This window comes from Tiliqua scincoides, chromosome 3, assembly GCF_035046505.1.
Source record: "Tiliqua scincoides isolate rTilSci1 chromosome 3, rTilSci1.hap2, whole genome shotgun sequence".
In the NCBI taxonomy this organism is placed as follows: Eukaryota; Metazoa; Chordata; class Lepidosauria; order Squamata; family Scincidae; genus Tiliqua; species Tiliqua scincoides.
In genome coordinates, this window is record NC_089823.1 from 139378702 (window position 1) to 139393362 (window position 14661).

General features: G+C 43.6%; 1 pseudogene; it reads right to left on the reverse strand.

The window, feature by feature from the left end:
* Positions 1–9496: 9496 nt before the first annotated feature.
* On the reverse strand, positions 9497–9616 carry LOC136646833 (5S ribosomal RNA; annotated as a pseudogene).
* Positions 9617–14661: the final 5045 nt, after the last annotated feature.

Here is a 14661-nt window from a genome sequence, read left to right on the forward strand (position 1 = left end):
TTCTCCCCCCCCCCACCATTGTATTTGCCTCTTGGCCAGGAAAACGATTGCCTAGGGAAGCACAAGATATGATGTGTCATAAAAGATGATGATAAAACACCAAGCCGCCCTTCCGTTCAATTTCATGCCATCTTCCTTCTGAGGCTGGCAGTGCTTTCAGGCTACATTAATTCTCCATGTAATTGAACGCTATCATCTTTGTGCTATCATCTGGAGGGGGTCTGCTGTGAAAAATAGAAGAACGTTTAAGTTTATGGACTAGAGGAAGAGGTTCTTTAAAAAAATTTTTTTTAAAAGAATACTGTCAATATTAAGTCATCCTCCTTTTCCAACCGATATGAGCAAGCCAATAGTCATTAGATTAAATGGTTTTTGTTTTAGAATGTCTACATACTAGGATGGCATGGAATTATGAAAACAGCTGGTTAACACCAAATGTTTCCTATAGAGGTCTCAACAATGTTAGTTTGTCAGTAATGTTAGGTCATTGTTTCTTGAGGGGAGAAAGCCACAAAATTGGTTTAATCAAATCTCCCAGAGCAGTACAAGATAAATCATGTAAGTAGACCCACATAATACATGACTACAGAAGCTCCATACAGCTTAAGCTAAGGTACTGAATCCTGAAGCATCTTGAGCTTGTGTGCTGTATCCATTTTGTTTAAGAATACACACAAATTGATTTTAACATCCCTGGATGAAAAAAGCTTCAGTTCAATATGTGTATTAAACTTTTTGGATACCTAATTAACTTCTTGCTTCATTGCTTGGACCAAGAAAGAGAATGAGAGGGTATTGACTGTACTGATTTAATCTGGTTTAATACAGGTAGTCCCCTACTTAAGGACATCAACTTACAGACATCTGAATTTAAGGAAACCTGCATTGTGCTTTTATGTAGGCCCAGTCCATCTAACATTTTCATGCAGCCATGACAGCAATGGGGTGTGTGTGTGAGCGAAAGAGAGGCCCTGGTTTGTGAGAAGGAAAGAGATGTTGCATTTTGAAGATGGAAAAACTATTGGGTAAAGGAGAAGAAAAGGGTTCATTGGTTATTGATTATATAACCAATTGGTCATTGGTTATATAACTTCATGTGCATGGTGTCTCATAGGCTCATCTGGCAATGATCCCATTGTACCCTTATTACCTTCAATGACTTGTGTTTTTCAGTTTTTAGAAACTCTGAACTTCATAAATGTGTTTGCATAAATACTTCCCATACTAGTAGCATGGGTAACTAGTAAACTAGTAGCAAATATTGGCCATGGCTGACTAAAAAATTATTATTATTTTGTGCAATGCTCCTCTTAGATGACACACAATGCACATGGTATTAAATAAATTCCTTCCTGGAAATGGCTAGCAGAATCCATTTCACAGGAACAGTGTTAATTTGGAGTGCTGGATTACAGAACTGTAATGTGTTATTTCCTGACCAGAGAGCTCTCTATTCTTGTTGTATTGTGAAGGATTAGCTGCTTAGTGATGGTAATTATGGCTTTCAGATAGTGGATGTTAATTAACTTTGCACAGTGGGGTAGTTTGATGGTTTAAATTATTTTGACAGCATCAGCTAAGTCTTGGATAGGTCTGGTCCTATCCAGTGCACGCTGGTCCCAGTGCACACTGGCACTGATTTTGGTAAACTTGGGATCTGGCCAAGTTGGGTACTGACTGAGGGGCTACCTCACCAGGCTGACCCCTGAGTCCTCAGTGCTGGTGGCAGTGGTCATTCCCAGTGTACCCTCAGGTGTACGTAGGGATGAGGGCCTTGCCTCAGGGCCCCCCCAGCAACTGGTTAATGACTCTGGGAAAGCCACTTGAGGCTGCAGAATGGAGGAAAAAGATACAGTATTGCTCTCCTAGGATTCCGCATGGCTCTACCCCCACAGCCCCAGCTCCTGATCTGGTTTGAAGATAAATGCAGTACTTCCAGGTCAGACCTGAGGCTGGGCAATAGCCACATGCTGGCCTTGCTTGTGTAGTTATTTCCTTCTAGATGGTCTACTTGCCTGTATGGTCAAGTGTTTCCCTACCAACTTCTGTGCTTACCTGCCTTTCTGTTCCCCTCCATCCTTTTTCCAGCCTCTTTTAGACAGACTCTTCAGCATTTTTGTGGTTCAACAGCTGCTCCAGAGAGGGAAGACAGCATATAGGTAAAGGATTAAATATGCCCTATCTCTCAACTGTACAGTACGTCTATTGCTCACAAATACACTTATTTCTATAACTACACGATCATTTAGTGTCCTGTGTACTCTAGCCATTGGTTGCCTTTTACTTGCAAATAACAGGAGCCTGGCCAGACAGGGGTGCTTTCTGGTTGCTGCACTCCAGGTTCTAGCTTCCAGCCAGCCCAACTCACAGACCTGAAGAATCCTGAGCTGGTGAACCGTATAGTGCAGGGGTGTCCAAAGTTTTTGGCAGGAGGGCCACATCATCTCTCTGACACTGTGTCGGGGTCTGGGGAAAAAAGAATTTACATTTTAAATTTGAATAAATTCACGTAAGTTTACATAAATGAATATATTAAAGATGAACTTAGATGAATGAATGAAGGTCTTGCAATAGCTCAAGGCCTATAAAAGGCCTTGTACAAAGCAAGGCTGGCCTTTCCTTTGCTGCTGCTACTACATCACAGACATGACACAACAAGCATTGGAGGGAGCCCTCATCCCACAGCTCACGCAAGAGGTCAAACAATTGGCTTCATGCTGAGAGCAGTTGTGTCGTGCCAGTGTGGGCTCCAATGAATCTCTGGAGGGCCAGAGGCTCATTGGAGACTGGGGGCTCACTGAGGGCCGCATTGAGAGGCCTCGAGGGCCTCAAGTGGCCCCAGGGCCAGGGTTTGGGCACCCCTGATATAATGGATTATTCAAATGTTGGACTTTGCAAAAATAAAAAATAAAATAAAATTGGGTCTGAGGTGGTATGAAAGTGAGTGACGGGAGGTTAATTCTTATGGGTGAGTTACCATGCAATGCTGCAGTCCTCAAGTAGTGCAAGTGTATGCATGACCTAATCCGGAGGAGGAGGAGGTCCCAGTTACCCTTCCTTTATCATAATTTTTTATTGCCTTCCTTTCCCTTCCAATGTTTCACATGGTTCTAGTTTGTAAAATACCAGGGCCAAAAAGCACTTGGAATGTAGTCAAATTTGATTTCTTTTGAAGAGAGCTAATCAAGATTAAATAATGCATGGTATGTAAAATTCAATCACTTGTTTACAGCGGTTCAAGGTAATTAAGCTAACAGGAATCCAAGAGTCGCCAAGATCCAGTGCAACCAATGAATACCATATTCTCTGTCTCATTTATGTGCCTCATGTGTACGTGCATATCCACTTATGTAAGGTGAAGGATGCCTGCGTTGGCTCGGTCATGTCGTGAGAATGGATGATGGCCGGATCCCAAAGGATCTCCTCTATGGAGAACTCGTGCAAGGAAAGCGCCCTACAGGTAGACCACAGCTGCGATACAAGGACATCTGCAAGAGGGATCTGAAGGCCTTAGGAGTGGTCCTCAACAAGTGGGAAACCCTGGCCTCTGAGCGGCCCGCTTGGAGGCAGGCTGTGCAGCATGGCCTTTCCCAGTTTGAAGAGACACTTGGCCAACAGACTGAGGCAAAGAGGCAAAGAAGGAAGGCCCATAGCCAGGGAGACAGACCAGGGACAGACTGCACTTGCTCCCAGTGTGGAAGGGATTATCACTCCCGAATTGGCCTTTTCAGCCACACTAGACGCTGTTCCAGAACCACCATTCAGAGCGTGATACCATAGACTTTCGAGACTGAAGGTTGCCAACAAGAAGGTGAAGGATAACACTGATCCAATACAGCTGTGCACCACCTGTACTTTCTCTTATCCCCGTTGTTATGTGATTAGGTCATTCAGTCCAATCTATTGCCTTTGTTGTGTAAACAGACACTCCCTGCCAGAAGCTAGCTGGCTGCACAGGCTACTGGCTGAATATCAGGAAGAAATTCTTGATGGTCAGGGCAGTTTGGCAGAGGAACAGATTGCCAAGGGAGGTAATGAATTCTCGCTTACTGAAGATCTTCAATCAGAGGTTCAACTGGCACCTGCTGGAGATGCTTTAGAAGAAGTTCCTGCTACAGGCAGGGGGTTGTACTAGATGACCTTATAGATCCCTTCCACTATTATTTATGTGTCAAGCATCCAGTTTTTCCGAACAGACTAGGCCTTTCTGCAGCCTGGCATAGAAAACATAAGAACTAGGGAAGCAGATGAGCAAAAACAAGATGAAAATGATTTCATTGTAGAGACTGTCTGTGGCAACTGATGGTGAAGAAAAACTGCCAGATCCATCATACAACTCCAGTCTAATGCATTCAAAAGACAGGCAATATTACCCTTAGCATTATTGTATCGCATTTCAAAGGTTTACAATAAGCAAGCGGGAGTAGTGTTTTGCAGAAATGCAGATGCTGGCAAAGCTCCTGCTAAAGGATGTTGGTGGGTTTCATTTTCTGACTTCTCAAATGCAGAAGGGATGAGACTGTGGCATGTGCATAGGAGGAAGCCCATGTTACAAGGGGGCCCATGTTGCGAATGAAGCTTGTGTCCTGCCCAAACTACCACAAGCCAATTTCATTGGGGGACCCTGAGAGCGTTGCTTGTTTCAATGCAGGTGCAGAAACAAAAGGTAGGAAGGTTGGGCAGGTGGATTCTTTGGTTCATTTAGGTTGTCACTTTGTATAGTCAAGAAGTCTCCAAAGTTAATATACCAGAAGGACAGAAAAAAAGAGGTAACTAAACTTCATTTATGATGAAGATCCACTTTTGTGGGAAAGAAGAAGTCACACAAACATTTCTCTTTCTTCTGCACCTGTTTGAAGAGTGCCTCCTTTTTCCTTGCTGCAGTTTGGGTGCTCCTGCATTGTTGACTTTGCTAAAAAAAAAATTAATGTAGACATATTTTGGCAGCTTCTCCACTGGTTCTGCACTTTAGCACTGAACTAGAAGTGTACAAAGCTATGTAAATCAGAATAGCATCAAGGTCATCTTATGTGCTGTGCCATGAGATCACCTTCATGAACGACAACATGCACTTTTCATTCAGGTAGTGAGAGTCAGCCTGCTGATGAGCGCCATTGCTTGAGGACCTCTGTGTGCTGGTCCTCTGCCTAAATCACTCTAGGTATCTGCAGGTAAGAATCTGTGCCAATTCCATGAGTAACACCACTGTTGGTATTAACAGTAAGTGCCAGACTTGGTCTTGAAAGATCCAGGTTCAAATCCCTACTCAGTCACAAAGCTTACCCAGGTACCTTTGCTTGTGATGTCTCTTAACCTGATAATACAGAGCTGTTATGATTAAAATAGGGGGGTGGGGCAGATGCTTAATATACCCTGATCTCTTTGTAACATTTTTACAAACCTATGTGATTGTGAAACAAGTGTGTGTTTTTGAAAGATGTGTGCATGCATAGAGGAACCTTGGTGCCCTGGCATAGTTCATGGCTCTCCAAACATGCATTTATCTCCCTTGCATATTATGGTGTGGGGCTGCAATTAATTCTAGATACCCAGAGATTAGGCAGAAGCATGGTGTGCATACACATGGAGCTGGGATAGCTTTGAAAGTTTATAGTTGTCTACCAGCCAATCATTTAAAACTGGCTTGTCTTTTCTACTGGGTGAGTAGAGAGCAAAAATGTTTAAAAACTTCCAGCTGTTTGTGTCCTGGGCACTTTCTTCCCACCAATGCTGTGGCTAAGTGTGCATGCAGTGTATACATGCTTAAAATATAACATAGTGGTAAACGATCTTAAATGTGGGTGATAGGAGAACTTGCAATTGCTTCCCATTTGTATACGTCCCCCGCTTGTTGGGAGGCTGGGGCATACAAAGATTAGCTGGCTGTAGCCTGGCTATGTACTTTGGGAACGCCTGAATTTTTGGCTCCGTATGCACGGATTAAAATCACGTTGATGATGACTGAAAGTCAGATGCTGTACAAGGCAGTAATTAAAATATTGTGTTACAATATAAAGGGCCGCAATCTGTTTTTCTAATCAATGAAAGGTGTCTGACAGCCAAAGAGCTGAAAGTTACAATTCCCCAAACTCGTGTGCAGGGGCTATTACATTGCAGCTTCGTAGTTAATCAATTGTGTAACATCTGTGAAATGTCTCCTTGGTAAGATGTTGAGTGTTCCTCCCTCCATTCCCTGACCCAGACAAAATCCTGGGATAACAGTACATATTGTTAACTTTGCAGACTAGCTAAAATCTGCTTCTTGTGCCTGATGGAAACTGGTGTTGACTAAACAACTGCATTCCAAAAGTTTCCTCTGCAGCTCTTCTGGAAGTGCAGTGAAGCAGAACCATCCATTTCATTACCGGAAATAGCCCAACCACAATCCTGCTCCTCAACTCCCCACCCCGCCAGGGCTATTCTGTTGATATGTTTAGAATGGATCGCTGAGTTCACAACAACAAAGCTGTGATTGCTAACAAAGTTCACTTTGTTCCTGAGAACGTTGTAGTCGAATTTTCATACTCGTTGACATGAAATATTTCAGCCAGGTTGCAGGTATAGGAAGTGCTGCTGTTGGTAGGAGTTGTTTAAAATAATACATAGTATACACAGAGCATCTTTCAAATGGCCAAAGGGCTTCACTGACTTCATCCCAGTAATTCTTGTTGAGAAGCATTGAGTTATGTGGAACGTAGTTCAGTCTAGACTAAAATAAGGATTAGTCCTGTAGTGTAGAACGTATTACTGCGCAATCCTGCCTTGGCTGGAACAGGCAGGCCAGGAGGCCTGCACTGTATCCGGCACAAGATAGGACTCCAAAATGGCTCAGCCAAAGGTAAGGGGAAACTCTTCCCCTTACCCCCAGGTAAGCCACTGTAGCCCCTATGGGTCTCCTTGGACTTGCACCACCTCAAGAGTGGGGTGCTTGGGAATGGAGGTTGGGATCTGGCATAACTGCTGGGGCCCGGCCCTGCCTCCCACCCCAGGACTGCCCTCTCCCCGCCCTGGAATGCCTCCCTCCTGCCTCCTGTGTTTAAAACAGAACACACATTCCTGTGTTCTGCAGCATCTCCTGACTCTCAGGTGTGTGTGTGTGGAGGAGCATAAAGGACAGCAACAGGAGAGGGATCTGGAAAGCCTTATTAAAGGCATGGAATATCCTGTGCTATACTTTGGATCCAAGCGGTCATTAAGATGGAAAATCGCTATATATATAAAAGGTTATTTCAACTTGATTTCCCCTTGTGCCAGCAGTATAGCAGTGCTCTTAGCAGTTGTGCGTTTACACATTATAGCTGAAGCTTGGCAACTTGCCTGTGGGCGAGAGAAGTTGTAGAGTGCAGGCAGTCTCTTTCCCAGCAGCCACAAGCTGATCTATAGTAGGTAAAGGTCAATGCAGACAGCCGAAGACATGGTTGAGCATGCTTTGTTTCACAACTAGCAAACCTGCCTCTTCATCCTGCTGCAATGTTGTGTTGCTAGTGACTAAAACGCATTTGGACAATTTCTCTGTGCTTTTGGCATAGGCTGCCTTTAGTAGAGCATTCCCAGATTTTTCAGGGTTTGTATCTCAAAAAGACAAAAAGGGGCTTTTAAAAATGTTCATTTTATGTATGCATTATGTTTTTTTAACTAAAAAGTCCCACAGCTGCGTACAGCGTAAAACCAAACCAATAGAAAGGACAAAAATTCCCCTTAGAAAGCAAGTTCACAGGAAAAAAAAAAGATCAGACTACATATCAGACTACCTAAATGTGACATCAACAGCCTCAAGCCATTCCCAAATGCCCTGCAGTCTTCACTAGGTGCTGGAAAATCTGGGGAGAGGAGTCAGTGCAGCCCTTTCAAAGAGAGAGTTCCAGAGCTTGGGTGCAGTAACTGAGAAGATCCCATCCTATTGCTTTGTCTACTGTTTGGTGTGTACAGTATGCTGAATGTTTGCATAGCTTCTTTGCGTGAAGTTCTTTGCAACACCTTGTTCCTATTGATTGAGGGTTACCTTAAAACAAATAATTGGAAATTGGATTGCATAATCAAGTCCTAGACAGAATGAAAGTCTGTCATTCATCTGTTGATTTTGAATATCAATTATGATGTGGATATCATTGCTGGCAATGATGTTCCTTTTGTGTGGGATGCTGAAAGACCTTTGCCAAGACCTGGTGGAGAAGATGATTTTGCTTGCTTTTATGATAACAAGCAGGGGAAAACTCTTCAGCTGTAACCAACAAAAGGAATCATAAGCAGTAGTGACATTTGTCCTTCAAAGTCCAATGCTCTCCTTTGAAAATGCTTACCCACAAGAATGCAGAGGAGATTAACTTGTTTGAAGTAAATGGCTTTAATAGAATGAAACCTGATTTTGCAGTCTTTCTATTGGCTCAGCAATTTTTAAAGCATAAGCAAAGCCCTTTAGTGTAGGGACTATGGTGACTATCCATTCAATATGAAAGAGAGCCTGCAAAGCCTAATACTGTTTCTTCATGAACAGTGTGTGCGTGCTGTAGTTATCCAAGGTCGGCAGCAATGAGAGGCAAAAGTGGGTCTGTCCAAGGCAATATTTATGAATGGGCTTTCATCCGACTCTAATTGAAATTAGCATTGAGTCATCTTTTTTCCAGTAACTTTCTAAGGAGACGAATGTGACTTGACAGAGGGATAAAAGGTCTGGACTTGGACTCTTCAAAAGAGAGCACAAGATGTGGCCTAGATTGTAAATCACACCCTGAAATTATAATGCAAATGGTAATTGGTCTCAAGTTGCATTTTTAGCAGTTCTTGGAGCATCTTAAAGATGAGAGGGTGATCTTGGCATGCTATGAATGGGAGGGGGGGGGAGAGAGAGAGAGAGAGAGAGAGAGAGAGAGAGAGAGAGAGAGAGAGTGTTTGTGTGTGTGTGTGTGTGTGTGTGTGTGTGAGAGAGAGAGAGAGAGAGAGAGAGAGAGAGAAAGAGAGAGAGAGAGAGAGAGATCAAAGCAAAGCGAAGCGAGGACATAATCACTCTGATGCATTCTATCACTCTCATTGTTTTTGACCTTATCTTCTCTATGCTGAACCGTGATGGTTATGTATAGCCTACATTTTCAGAAACAAGGTACCTCTGAGTACTGGGAACAAGCAACAGAGGAGGGCTAAATGTGAGCTGCCCAGAGGTAGCTGACTGGTAGCTGTTGGCAGCTGACTACTGGACTAAATGGGCCCTTAGCCTGATCCAGCAAGACAGTTTTTATGTTTTCAAGAAGCGTTGAATTGACTTTGGTACTGATAGAACTGAAACACCATTTGCCAAACTTCAAAATTCATATTGCAAATGAAATGTTTCAAGTTTGACATTTTAAAGTGACATTTTACTGTAGGATTTGCAATACAAGTGCTTTAAAATTGTTGTCCTCTTGGTGGCTTTTTGTGGGGACAGGTGTGTGCATTCATGTATGTTTAAAATATAAAATGTCCTCTTGGTTGGCAACCTTCAGTCTCGAAAGACTATGGTATAAGCCTACAGTACCCGGTATTCCCAGGGGGTCTCCCATCCAAGTACTAACCAGGCCTGACCCTGCTTAGCTTCCAAGATCAGACGAGATCAGGTATGTGCAGGGTAACAGTTGCTGTCAGCTTTCAAATAGTATTACTATGTATGCAGAGCTGGCCCATCTATGAGGCCAACTGGTTGCCTCAATCAGTAGATTGATGCAGGGTGCCCATATCTGCCTGCATACTTTCCTCCTCTGCTGCTCCTTCTCCTTCCACTTGCTGAATTGGAAGAGAAAGAGGGGGACAGGAAGGAAGAGGAAATGTGGAGAGTGCTGAGCTAGAGCATTGGTAATTAGATAACAGGGAGTAGCATTTGGCATGCCTCTTCAGGGTCAGGAAGTCTTGGGCCAGCCTTGTATGTACCATTACATGTTGGCCATTACATGTAATGTTGGTATATTACATGTACCATTACATGTTGGCTACCAATTATGGAAGCACTGAAAACCAGTCACAAGATGTAAAATACCAGTGTCCGGTTCTGGACTCACCTGGCAGGGATGACGGGCTCCACCACATCACTGAAAGCAAAGGTTGAGTGAGTGAGGTGAAGAGGCTGACCAGGGTTGACTCCATTGGGGAAGGTATTACAGGAGAATGGCCTTTGCCTGATCTGCACCCAGCACCCCCACCTGACATCATGAAGGAGCCAGAAAAAAGGAAACAGTGAGGAAGGCATGGGGCAGGGTGAAGCAACCTCAGGCACTGGGAGACATTGAGTAAAGTGCAGTCTGCAAGGTAGTAGTTGCATTTGGCCCCATGCCCCCACTGAAAGCGGGTAGCATTGTGAGTCCCACAGATCCAGGGGAGGGGTGGAGAATGAGGGAGGAAGGATAAGAGCACACCAAGGATGGATAAAAGAAAGAAGAGGGACTAGAAGGAGCAGAGCCAATGGGAAGGTGCTAGGCTCAAAAAGCATCGTGGGCTAGTGATGGTGGGAATCCCCAAGGAGGATGACCCTGGAGGAGGAGAACAAGAGGTGTAACCCCCTCTCCTCCTTGATTCTGGCGCCCCTTGGGTGACAGAGCCAGCCCGTGCCTGCACCCAACAAACCGCCCATGACAAACCACCCACTAAACTAGCTTTTAGCTTACAAGGCTCTCCTCCAGAGGACTGACAGACCTCGGGTATGCAGCCATGGGGAGGAGGAGCTTCCTTTATAAAAAAAAAACACAACTGGCCTATGAACAGAAGTGAGTTAGTTAGCATGGGAAATGAAATTACCATAGATACTCACTTAAAAGGCGAGAAATTTCTGCAAGTAAATCCAGCTTAGATCATCTCTTCACCTCATCTGCAAAGTCACTCAGGGCAGTTCAGGCACTAGGAAAAGCAAGAGGGCAATGCAGAGATAGAGGGCTATTTGGCTGCAGCTTCTAGCCTTATTGCCTTGGAGACAAAGTCAACCTTTTCACTCCTCCTGAGGAAAAAAACCAGGGCTCAAGGCTTCCATTTAAGTCAAGCAAGCCTTGTTCTCTTCAGCAGATCCTTCTGCACCCTGCTTCCATTTTGCAGATGTTAGGCAGAGGTTTGGTTTTTAAAATACCAGGATGTAATCCTCGTTTCCATTTGAAACAAAGTCCCAGGCTACAATTCAGTGCACAATTACTTAAGAATAACACCCACGGAAAGCACTGGGTCTACTTCTGAGTAAATAGGGTTGCAACTATGTGTAGCTGCACTTGCTCATGCTCATTCCTTGTTGCTTGTCTCTCCACTGTGAATTGAATTGCACACTCCCAGCTATGTGTTATATGTTGTATGTTATATGTAGAGCCTCTGGCTAAACTCACCAGGCACCTTAAAGAAGGATTTGATTAATGGTTCTACTAGTAGGTTGTTTACAGTGCACTTACTTTGATAGTGTTTACAAAAACATTGTGAAGGCCAGGATTAAAAAAGTTAATGTATAAAAATGTATCTTATAATCTTTTACTATGATTTTTCCTTGTTGGCATCCTTCAGTCTCGGAAGACTATGGTATCACACTCTGAATAGTGGTTCTGGAACAGAGTGTCCTCTCCAGTGCACGAAGCCTGGGTAAAGTAGGTATGGAGGATAGGCTGTTACCCATGCAGCAAATCCCCCCTCTCCACGTCGCTGAAATGGTCCAATGGAAAGGCAGAAGCCAATACGGTTGGTTCCAGCAGTGTCGCAGGAGTTGCCAGAACGTGACTGTGTTCAGCTATGCACTGCCTCAGGGACTCCAGCACCGGATTTTGCCTCGAGGTTGACTCCTGAAGCCTTTTCCATGTAGCCACAAGGCAGTGGAGGTTTGGGATCAGAGTTTTCCTTCTCTCAGATGAGCTGCCTTCCCAGGCTGATGAGTACCATCTAACAGGTGGCTGTTTAGTTGCCTCTTTTGACAAGTACAGCCAAACTGAGGGCCTATTCTTATCCCCCAGCCCCCAGGGTACTATGATTTTAATACATTAGAAACTGTGTAGTTCTTAGGTAATAATTACTGGTAGGTTATTTTTCAGGCTCTGGCCTCAGGTAATATCAGGCAAAACTATAGCCAGACACCCCCCCTAAGTTTAACCCCCAACTATGAACATTCCATGTCATAGAGCATTCCATGATTTTGGACTCAAAACCTGCCCTCAACTTATCTGTGAGATACAGTCATGCACCGCTTAACAGGAATGCGGACACATGCTGCCTCTAGGGGAGCAGTTTTTCCCTCACCTTTGGGCCCAGGTCTGACCATGTGACCATCGGTAGCCGTCGCATATGCAACCTGTCGCTGACCAAAAGGTCTTTAAGGGGTGCATACCTGTACTAGGGTATCTATGGTAATTTTCCCCTTCCAAAATTCTCCTCACAATTCAAATGTTGATGTAAAATATTCATTATATAGTATTTAAGCATTCAGGTAATTTTGAGGAGAATTTTGGGGGCAAAATTTCATTTCTCATGCTAACTAGTTCACTTCTGTTCATAGATGCATTTATTTTTTTTTTTAAAAAAGGATTGGTCCTGGTATTCCTTTCTTATTGCTCTTCACAGATCATTGTGATGGTGCCTCCACCCCCTCAGAAAAACAAGTGGCAAATGAGGAAAACATATTTTTTTAACCATGATTTTCTGCCGTTCCTAAAATATGTTCGGCTCTGATGCAGGAGATGGGCTTCCAGTTGCCAAGAAAGGAACTGTCAGTGAAATTCTGGAGCATATGTATTCTTCCAGGCTGTGATAGTGGGAGTTCACATTCCCATTACATTAAGGTATATCCATGCTTTTCAAACTTCAGCTGCCAGGGACAGTAGGATGAGCTATATCGGAAAACCAGAAAATATCCTTCTTTTCCCAATGAATCTAGCCATGCAGCCTTGCCAAATTGCCATTTAGTTTTCCTGATTCAACATGCCATAGCATCAAGATTCAAGAGCTTTCACGGTGGGCCAATCTGTTACTAATTTTCTTACCTGTGGCAGAATTCCCTAGTGTTACCATGGTTTCCTGTTGTGAAATTGCTTTTGCATGAGTCTGGGAGCTCCATCAACACTGATACGCAATAGTCTGTGCTACACTGACTTCATCCTCATTCTGGCCAATGACTTGTTCACCTCATTATTGTCTGAGCAGCAAGACATGGTTAACCATTTCAGATGGGCCATGAATTCTAGCTTCTTACATGAGCCATAACGAAGTGAGGCTATGGCCTTTCCAGGAATACTGAACAATTGGTCTCATGTGCTGAGGAATTGGCTATTCTAACAGGCTGTTTTCCAAAAGCTGTGTATTCCAAATGTAATTTGGAAACTGGTAAGTTTCAAGGGGATTACTATTGAGCTCTGGGTTCCAGCTTAAGCTAAGCCAAATTTGAAGGTCAGTATCAAGTTGGGAACTTTGTTATCAGGCAAAGTCCTTTTAAGACATTCATCTGTGGAAATTTTATTAATGCCCCCACTAATAAGCAAAGCATGACTAATGTAAGTGTGGGATACACTTACTTTCCATCCATTTTTAAAAATTAACTTGTGCCACATGAATTGATGGAGCAATTGAGTTTCCTAGCAGGGACAGCCTTGGGAACTGTGGGGCCCAATTCAAAACATTCTTTTTTAATGGAGCTCTGGCAGGGCAGGCATCACCCCCTTGATGCACAGCCCCCCCCCCCTATTCACAAGGACAAGCAGTGGGCATGGCACTGAAGATGACTGGCATTAAGTGCAGCACCTGGAAGTAGGTTGGCGGTGATGTCACATCACCACCAACCTTTTTCCAGGCGCTGCACTTAATGCCAGTGCAAAACTGCTTCTGCCCTGCTTCTGGAGGACCCTCCAACTGGGAAGCTCTGCTCTTTAAGATAGCTTTTCTTTATCACTGTTCACCATCAACCATTCATTTGACATGTCAAAAAAAAAAAAAATTATAGGCCTCTACTGTATTGGTATGACCTAAAAGAGGCTCTGAAGATGGTTTTGCGTTTCATTATTCTTTTAATGAAGATAACTGTATTAGCAGTGGAAATGGTTGCAACAAAAGCATATTGCTTTTGTGGAGCCCTTCCCCTTTCCTGGGTCATTTAAAACTGGGAATAATGTCCCTCCAAAATGGTGTTCCTCCAATGAAAAAGAAATGTTCTGAAGTCGTACATCTCAAAGACTTTGTTTTGTCTGGCATTACTGAAAGATTGGATGCACATTATTTAACTCAAGTCAAGCTTTTACAAATTAAACTTCCGAAACTATGAAATTTTGGAGTCTGTTATGAATAGAGGCCATTAGATTCTTGTGAGAATGTGAGGAGAATGTGAGGAGAAATGTGAGGTTTCGACACTGTCATTTAACAATATTGGCCATTGGTGGAGTGGAGCTCTGAGGTATTATCTAGGAGGTAAACCCTCTCTCTATTCCCCCTTTTTAAAAAGTTCTTGGCACTAAAGGAGAAACTAAAGGAATCTGGTTGGCTGGACCATGACATCCAACCCCTCCTTATCCCTGTTGCAGTTGCCAGGTAGAGAGAGTTCTTTTCTACTGTCTCCCCACAGACAGTGATGTGTTTTCACCACGTGGAGGTGCTACTTCACAAATATATACAGTGAAACGAAACAAATTGAGGTGTGTGTTTCTAGCAAAACCAGGAGCTAAATTACAGTTCAATCTTAGGCATGTCCACTCA